This window comes from Artibeus jamaicensis, unplaced genomic scaffold, assembly GCF_021234435.1.
Source record: "Artibeus jamaicensis isolate MK-2021 breed Jamaican fruit bat unplaced genomic scaffold, CSHL_Jam_final contig_548, whole genome shotgun sequence".
Taxonomy (NCBI): domain Eukaryota; kingdom Metazoa; phylum Chordata; class Mammalia; order Chiroptera; family Phyllostomidae; genus Artibeus; species Artibeus jamaicensis.
In genome coordinates, this window is record NW_026521883.1 from 24,079,425 (window position 1) to 24,088,491 (window position 9,067).

Consider the following 9,067-nt stretch of genomic DNA (forward strand, 5'->3'; position numbering starts at 1 on the left):
CAATTCAGTGAAGCAAGGATAGACTTTCCAGCAAATGATGCTGGAACATTGGATATGAATCACCTCTCCCCTCTCCCAAAAAATAAAATAAAATGCAAATAACCTCAACCAAACCTAACACCTTACACCAATATTAACTCAAAATTAAATGTAGACTTAAATGTAAAGCTATAAAGCTTTTAGAAAACATGACATGGGAGAATATTTTCAGGTATAATCTAGGTAAAGAATTCTTACACCTGACACTATAACTTCAATGCACAAAAGTAAAATGAGTGGCTTGAACTGCATCAAAATGAAAACTTTTAGCTTTCTGAAACTATGTGAAGAACAAAATAAGATCAGCTATAAACTGGAAGAAAATATTTGCAAACTACATATCTAGAATATATTAGAAACTATAATAACTCAACAGGAATAAAACTAATAATCCAATTGGAACATAGCCCAAAGGCAAGAAGAGACATTTCACTGATGGAAACATATGGATGGCAAATAAGCACACACTAACATGTCCTACATCATTAGCTATAAGGGAAATGAAGATTAAGTTTGGTAATAAAACACTACTACTTACTATCAGAATGGATAAAGTAAAAAATAGTGACACTACCAGATGCTGTCAAATATGTGGAGAAAATGTATCATTCATGCATCGCTGGTAGGAATGTAGAGTAGCATATCTACTCTGAAATACAGTCAGGCCATTTATCATGGAGTGCTTGCAACTGCTGCATGAACTGGCAATTATACTCTTGGGAATCTATCCCAGAATAATGCAAACTTAAGTTCTACAAAATTGGTAAGGGTTACAGCAGCTTTACTTGTAAGAACCAAAAACCAGAAAAAGCTAACATATTCTTCAACAAGTGATGAATTACTATGGAATACTACTCAGCTATAACAAGGAACAATTTACTAATGTATACAAAAATCTGAATGATTCTCCAGGGAATTAAAAAAAGACCTAGACTCAAAAGTTTATACATATGATTTCAGTTTTGTAACATTTTGAAGTGATGCAGTTTTAGAGCTAGTGAACAGATTAGTAAGTGTGAAACACTAAGGAGGCAGTGGAAGATGAAAAAGAAATGAATAACAAGAAGAATGTTCTGTATCTTGAATGTATTATCAATGACAATATTCTTGTACTATTATAATGTAGTTTTTCAAGATGTTACTTTTGGATGAAAATGAGTAAAAGATACATGTGACCTTTAAATGTACAATGTGAGAGAAATAGACTTCCTTGAACTAGTCAATAGAGTCACTACATAAATAAACAAATAGACAATGACAACAAAAAGCCTTAGGAAGGGGTGGATTATGTAAATATAGAAGGAGCAAAAGAAAAGGCTAGTTTTCAAAAACAATTTGGAGTCATGGAAAGGAAAATCAGGAATACATGACCCATAATACAGGGGAAAAAGATCAGGCAACAGAAACACCTTCTGAGAAGAATCACATTTTGAACTAAGCAGAAAATGCCTTCAAAGCAGCTTTTATAATACTTCACTGGCAGGGGAGATACCATGATCATGAAGGTGGTTTTCCCAGGGTGACGTTTATCCGTTGTTCTCTTACCCATCCCCAAATATGGGAAACTGGATGGCACAGTTTGTGGTAGTGGGCAGTTGTGTTTGCACTGCCCTCCTGAAGTGGGATGGTGGATGGGAGGCAGCTATGTTTTTAAAGAACTGAAAAATAGCACTCATAAAAAAACTAAAAGAAAATATAACAATGTCTCACCAGAAAAACAATATCAATAGATAAAAAATTATTAAAAAAACTAAATAAACATTCTAGAGTTGAAAAGTACAATAACAGAAATGAAAATGACTTATTAGAGCGGGTCAACAGAAAATTTAAAATGACAGGAAAAAAGAATTAATGAGCTTGAAGACAGATCCATTGAGATTATGGAATAGAAAGAACAAAAGAAAAAAGAAACAGAAACATGAACAATCTTCAGGGACCTTTGGGAAACCATTAAATACAACTGGTAGGTTTACAGTTGTTCATATGGAAAATAATGCAATAATAAATAGCAGTACAAGAAATAATGGCTGAAAACCTCACACATGTGATGGGAAACATTTATATGCATACTCCATAAGCTCAACAAACTCCAAAGTAGGATAAACTCAAAGAGATGAACACCTGTATGTATCACTGCCAAACTGTCAAAAGCCAAAGCCAAAAATAGAAAAACAGAATCTTAAAAGCAGAGAGAGAAAATGAACTAATCCTGTACCAGTACTTAATAAAATTGGTGGCTAGCAGCCTTCTCATTATAAATCATGAACAACAGGAGTCAGTAGAATAATATATTTAAAGTGATGACAGAAAAAAAAACTGTCAACCAAGAATCACATATCTAGCAAAAAAAAGTTGAATTGCATATCTAGCAAAAAAACAAAGTTAAAATATACTCCCTGATAAATAAAAGCCAAAACTGAAATATTTTACCCCAAGCAGACCTTTGCTGCATGAAATAATAAAGTTCTTATGGCTGAAATGAAAAGCAAACAATAACTTTAACCCACAGGAAGAAATAAAGAGCACTGGTAATGGTAAACACATATGTAAAGATAAAAGAGTATTCATGCAATTCTTGTGACTTGTTTCTTTTCCTATCATACTTAAAAGACAACTGTTGTAATAGCCAAAAATAGTAAAATGAGTTTATAATACATAAATGTATATTTGTAGTATGATATAATAGTACAGAGGAGAATTGAATGGACTGACTCTGTGAAACAAAGTTTTCATATACCTTTTAAATTAAGTTGATATCATTTTAAGGAAAGATGTTAGCTGTAAGTATAGGACAACCAGTAAGAAAATTGCTGAAAAATTTACAATAAAAGAAACAAGAGATGCCTTGGCTAGTGTGGCTCAGTGGATTGAGCACTGGCCCGTCAACCAAAGGGTTTCCAGTTAGATTCCCAGTCGGAACACATGTGTGGGTTGTGGACCAGGTCCCCAGTAGAGGGTGCATGAGAGGAACCAAACATTGACGTTTCTCTCCATCTCTTTCTTCCTACCTCCCCCTCTGTCTAAAACTAAATAAATTAAATCTTTTTCTCTAAAGGAAAAGAAACAAGAGAAATAAAATGGTAATTTGGACATGTTTGTTTGACAAAAAAGATGGTGGTAATGGAGGAATGGAAATCAAGAAAGACATAAGACACACTAAAAACAAATAGATAAATGATGCATAGAAAGCTTACTTTATTACCAGTTACAGGCATGTAAATGGACTACATTTTCTGATCCAAAGATTGGCAGAATTAATTAAATAAAAACCAATGATTTAAAAAATTATTTTATTGTTTTTCGAGTACAGTTGTCTGCATTTACCTCCCTACCACTACCCCTCACCCCAGCCACCCCCACCTCCCTCCCCTGCTTCCACCCCACCTTGGTTTTCTCCATGTCTCCTTTATAGTTGTTCCTGAAAACCCTTCTCCCCTTCCTCCCCCATTATCCCCTCCCATCTCCCCTTGGGTTACTGTCAGATTGTTCTTAATTTCAATGTCTTTGGTTGTATTTTGCTTGCTTTTTTGTTTTGTTGATTAGGTTCCACTTAAAGGTGACATCATATTAAGTTACATGCTATCTACCAGGGAAACACTTTAGATTCAAACACACAAGTTGAAAAAAAAAGGAAGAAAAAAGTATTAAGTAAACAGTACCCAAAGAGAGTTGGAGTGACTATACTGATAGTAAATAAAATCGACTGTAAGACAAGGATTTTCACTAGAGAAAAGGAAGAATATATAGTAAAATATAGTCAAACATTAGACAAGTATAATAGTTGTACAGATATGAAACTGTCAACAGAGCCCCAGATATATGAGGCAAAAACTGGTAGTTTTCAATAATCAAAAATAATATTAAGAAAGCAATTCTACTTATATGATTGTCAAAAATATAAATAGGAATAAATTACTGTAAGACATGGTGAAAGTTATAAAATATTTTTGAAATAAATTAAACAAGAAGTAAGTAATTAGCATAATAAGCCATGTTCATAGTTAGAAGAATAAACATTTGAGAGTGGCAATACTCCCCAAATGAAAATACCAACCGTCTTATTTTGCAGAAATGGACAACCAGATTCTAAATTTATATAGGAATTCAAGAATAGTTTAAAAAATCTTGGAAAAGAGTACAAAGTTGGAGAATTAATATTTTCCAATTTCAAAACACTGCAAAGCTATATAATCAAGATATGTGGGATCAGCTTACAAGTATAAATATAGATAGTTGCAACTGGAACTGAAAATGCAGAAGCAATCCTTTACACGATGATCAATTGACTTTAACAGAGGTTTCCAGAAAATTCAGTGGGGACAGAGTTGTGTTTTCAACAAACAGTGCCAAGAAAAATAGATATCCACAAACAAATGAAGTCAGGCCCCTATCCCAAACAATATACAAGATTTAACTCAAAGCACATTAGAGAAGTAAATTTGAGAGTTTAAACTATAAAATTCTTCAAAGAAAACATAGGAATAAATCATTGTGTCCTTGGATTGTGAATTGATTTCTTAGAGATGACACCACGATCTCACTTAACACATGAAAAAAAAAAGGAATTAATCAAAATAAGAAAAAAACTTAAAAAAGTAAAGAGACAAGGCACAGAATGGGAGAATATTTGCATATCTTATGTATGATAAAAATTTGTATCTTGATTTAATGAATTCTTACCAATCAACAATAAAAAGACATATAACCTAATTAGTAGTTAGACAAAGGATTTGAATAGACCTTTGTCCGAAGAAGACAAATAGCCAATTAGCACATGAAAAGATGTTCAATGTCGTTAGTCTTCATGGAAATGCAAACAAAACCACAATGAAATGCCACTTCATACACCCTAGGACGGTGACAGTTAAAAAACTACGGATAATAATGTGGTGGTGAGAGTGTGAAGAAACAGTCGTATGTTGCTGGTGGGAATGTGCGGCGGTGCTGCGCCCACTGTGAAAAATGGTTTAGCAGGTCCTCGAAATGTTAATCATGGAGTTGTCATATGACCCAGCAATGCCACAACTAGGTCTATACCCAATAGAATTAAAAACCTCATTTCACATATTAAAAACTCATACATGAATGTTTATATGATCCTCATGTATTGCAGACAAGTAGTGGAAATAACCCAAATGTCCATAAACTAGTAACTGAATACATAACATGTGATCCATCCATATGATATCACTTGCCCATGAGAGGAATGCAGTACTTACACAAGCTGCAGGATGGCTGAATCCTGGAAAACGTGCTAAATGAAAGAAGACAGACACAAAATGCCCATCTCATGTAATTTCATTTACATGAAATATTCAGAACAACAAAATCCATACCAAAGGAAGGCAGGTTACTGGTTGCCTTAGGCAGAGGTGATGAAATATTCTAGAATTATATAGTGTTGACTGCTGTAAAACCTTGTAAATGTACTAAAAACCGCTGAATCACACACTTTAAAAGGTGAACAATATGTATGTGAATTATATCTCAATCAGGCTATTTTTAAAATGTGAATGAATTAAACATTCTAATCAAAATGCAGAATTTGTCAGACTAGAGTTAAAAAATATCCAGCTGTATGCTGTCCATAGGACTCACATTAGATGCAAATGATGACGTACTCGTAAATCTCAATGTGAGGACACCCTAATAGTCCTAGAGGGGGCGCTGGAGGGGATCATAGATGTGAATTACACAGTAGTTCTGTAATCATAGAAGAAATGTTGATGCATTACTTAGAATAAAAAAACACAACTGATTTGACAAGCACTTGAAAATTGTGAGCATAGTGACAGGGAAAAATGTATATTTGCAATTCCCAAAATTACACATGTAAGAAGCCTGCTTATAAATGTGCCATAAGGAAAAGGCTCATGATCTAGCCATTCTATTCCTCCTAACTGGGTTGCCTTTGGTCAGTCCTTCACCTGACTTTCCTCACATAAAATTTTTAATAAAACAATTTGGGAAGCATTTCATGAAAGTTTTCTGTGTAAATGTACCATAGTTTTTTGATTCATTCATTTACTGATGAGCATTTAGGTTGCTTTCAACTCTTGGCTATTGTAAATTGTGCTGCTATGAACACTGCGATGCATGGGTTCTTTTGGATTAGTGTTTCAGGGTTCTTAGTATATAATCCTAGCAATGGAATTGCTGGGTCAAAAGGCAGTTCCATTTCTAGTTTGCTGAGGAAATTCCATACTGTTTTCCACAGTGGCTGTACCAGTCTGCTTTCCCACCAACAGTACACTAGGGTTCCCTTTTCTCCACAACCTCTCCAACACTTGTTGTTTGTTGCTTTGTTTATGATGGCCATTCTCAATGGAATTCTACACAGCAGAAAGAAAGGAGGAGCTCCTGCCATTTGTGACAGCAGGGATGGAACTGGAGAGCATTATGCTAAGTGAAATAAACCAGGCTGTGAAAGACAAATACCATATGATCTCACCTTTAACTGGAACCTAATCAACAAAATAGGCAAGTAAAATATAACCAAAGACACTGAAATTAAAACAAAGTGACAGAAACCAGAGGGGAGAGGGGAGGAGGTAATGGAAGAAAAAGGGTGAAGTGTTTACAGGAACAACTATAAAGGACGCATGGACAAAAACAAGGCAGGGTGGAAATGGGGGAGGGAGGGGGTGATGGCTGGGGTGGTGCGGAGGGATCAGGGGAAAAGGCAGAAACTGTACTTGAAAAACAAAATTCAAAAAATCAAAATAAATCTAAATCAAATTAAAAAAAGACAGTGTCATGTGGATTATAACTCTCCCTAAGTCTGTATCAGAAGAGTTGTGTTTGGAAACAGTTGAAATATTCACTACCAGCTTTTCTCTCTAGCCACACTGAGTGTCCTGTTTGTGTTTATGAAATTCCTGATAGGAAGCTTTAAGATAAATTAAATAACCTAAAAAGGGAAACCCATGAATCTGAGGAGAATGAATGAATGGTACTCAAGTCATATTTCCTTGAAAATATCCAGATTGTGTAGGAAAAGCGTAATAATCTGCCCCTCACTTACTTACCAGATGTTCCCGACCCACTGTTTATAGTCTTACAGACAGGAAGAGCAAAAGGAAAAATCTGAATGGTGAATGGAGGCAGCTAGAGTCGTTAGGTTTCAATTTGTAATCTGACTTTAGAGCCTGGGCTGTGGAACAAATTCTCTAGGTCTAAATCTTGTGTGACCTTGGACTAGTGCCTAACTCTTCAAACTCCATCAGTGTAACAGGGATGATAATGAAAGTGCTTGGTAGGTTGTGGGAGGTTGAACTGGTCTAATCACATGTACTGCACCACAGGGTCTTTGCCACAATAAATACTCCATTAGATATTGTTGTTGCTGCTGCTGTGTTTTTGTTATTATGCTGCATCTAATTTAAAGTCCTGATATTTAAAAAGTATGAAAACAAAAAGCTTTTTTCATACATTTGGCACAAACTCATTTAGTAGCAAAGCCTAAACTGAAAGGATGTGAGAGTATTAATAGATTTTATTCCCATTTGATGTGTGTGTCCATTTGCTTAGCTGCAGAAATACTAAACTGTTTGATTACACAATGCTGCCCCAGATGTTGCTGGGAATGTCTAGTAATACGAACCATATTGGCTGCCTGAAATTTAAAAAATTCTAAATTTGGAAGGCCACTTATCTTTGAGAGTTTTAAATAAAGAATTGGTGAACCAAGGTCTTCATTGTCATTACTATCACCAAAGGTCACAAAGTCCATCATCTTTTCCGTGTACTCAGTACGGAGAAATTAGAGGGAACACAGTCCTGTTGGGAAATTGTACCACTAATAAATGAGAGGTAAACACCTAACTCTGAATTTAATTATAGTCCTTGCCTACCATTGTCACATTCTGACACAAATGTGTAGGGCAGGGTTAAATATAAAACAATTAGAATCTTAAAAAGTGGACTAAAAATGGCTACTCACAATTTACTGCATCCCTTGAAAAATGGGTATCACTTGCAAAGATATAATCAAATTCATATTTTTCCTACCCAGGCGACGATGGAGCATAATGAGAAGCCATCAGCAGTGGGGCAGGGGGCGGGAGGGCGTGTACCATGAAACTGTCCCTGACTGAGAATCCCTGCCCGAGACTTAAGTAAAATAGCCCAGTCAAAAGACACTCAAAGGTAGGAGCCCAGTGATCTCTTTTGCCCATTTGCAACTTTTGTACATATTTTGACAAGTTTCAATGTCGTTAAAGCAGCATTACTGGACCCTCAGTAGCCACATGACAAGATCTGGAAACACGTTTGATTGTCCCGACTGTGCAGGGTGTGCCACTGGATAGTGGTGCTTGCACCGTCCTGCAAGGCAGAGGGCAGCCCCACTACGAAGCGTTTCGCCCCACAATGCACAGCGCCAGCCAGTTTGAGAAGCCCTGCTCTAGGTGAGGGGTTAACTTACACATTTGTGTCCAGCAGAGGTGAAAATAATTTCTTACAGTTGGAAAAAAACACCCTCAGAATTAACAGTTGAGTGCCCTGTTGGATATTAACTAACTTTTTTATCCAACACTGCGGTGTTATCCTTATAGTTCTTCATCACATTGCCTGTAAATCTCTATATTCCTCCAGTGCATTTGGAACTAGTTTCTTGCTGGGTTTTTTTATTGCTTAAAATCTTTGACAGGTGCTCATTTTATACCTATTAGTTGGTTATGTTTTTTGACCTTTGGAAAATTATACTTTAACGATTGACTGGGAGCTAGCTAGAAGAGTGGATACTTTGGGAAATTTTCGTGTGTGAAGTGAATTTGTTCTTTGGCTTTCACGGAAAGGGTGAAACGTCAGGCAGTGACAGGGTCAGTGTTGGCGCCCATCAAGCTAGCATAGCTGCTTCCTCGTCTGCCGTTTGTGGGGCCTCGGTGGCGCCCTTGCTAATTAGATTCCACGGTTCCTTGGCCCTGATCGAGCTCACCTGCTTACTCAGGTAACCACTCTACACTTTGTCCTCTAAAGATGTCTTTTTTCCCCAAAGCTTTTCTTTTTAGCCCTAAACTGTTGCTCA

At 36.1% G+C, this 9,067-nt stretch overlaps 1 pseudogene; it reads left to right on the forward strand.

The window, feature by feature from the left end:
• Positions 1 to 1,507: 1,507 nt before the first annotated feature.
• On the forward strand, positions 1,508 to 1,655 carry LOC119057644 (uncharacterized; annotated as a pseudogene).
• Positions 1,656 to 9,067: the final 7,412 nt, after the last annotated feature.